The sequence below is a fragment of the Myotis lucifugus genome, unplaced genomic scaffold, assembly GCF_000147115.1.
Source record: "Myotis lucifugus unplaced genomic scaffold, Myoluc2.0 scaffold_3, whole genome shotgun sequence".
Lineage (NCBI taxonomy): Eukaryota > Metazoa > Chordata > Mammalia > Chiroptera > Vespertilionidae > Myotis > Myotis lucifugus.
Window position 1 is genome coordinate 4,762,525 of NW_005871051.1, and position 692 is coordinate 4,763,216.

Below are 692 nucleotides of genomic sequence, written 5' to 3' on the forward strand. Positions count from 1 at the left end.
ACTGTTATTAACTTAATTAGGGTACTCCTAAGGCTTAGGAAGAGCCACACTCAAGGGGCCAAAGAGCCGCATGTGGCTCACGAGCCGCAGTTTGCCGACCACGGTCTTAGAGAATGGAACTCCTTTCAAAATTCCTTCAAAACACAACTCACTTTTCCAAAGAGGAGAAGGGATTTCAGAAACTTCTATGCTCTTTTCAACATTAAATAACGCTTTTAAAAAACAAAATTTTGAGGAGTTTAATGAAATAAGTTAGAAATACTAAAATCCATCAAACATGGAGGTGAAAAAATAAGGTAAAGGTGGTTTGTCACAATATATATCGGGTTTAATGAATTCAAAAAGTTTGGGGAGGGTGTTCACTCGGGCGGCACACACACTAAAACTGGAATTATTTGAAGATTAGCATGGCCCCTGCCCAAGGCTGACACACAGATTCATGAAGTGCTTCATACTTCATGTTTTTAAAAACACATGTAAATAGTTTCAAGAATGCTACTTACATCCTCTTTGAGAAGAGTTTTGCTTCCCCCTCCCCGCCCCCACCTCACCCCCAGAAAATGAATGTGAAATCCATTCTGTAATGCATTTAGAAAAGTGCCTAGAAACACAAGTGATTGTTATATAGTTGTTCATAAAAATAAAAAAAATAAAAAAAGTTTAGGGTTAAAGATTGAAATTGTGAACTCAAT

At 37.4% G+C, this 692-nt stretch overlaps 1 non-coding gene across 1 annotated transcript; it reads left to right on the forward strand.

Annotated features, from left to right (window-relative positions):
* Window positions 1-355: 355 nt before the first annotated feature.
* LOC111828117 lies at window positions 356-459 on the forward strand. Its single transcript, XR_002831906.1, has one exon. It is a non-coding gene; the product is annotated as a U6 spliceosomal RNA (small nuclear RNA).
* Window positions 460-692: the final 233 nt, after the last annotated feature.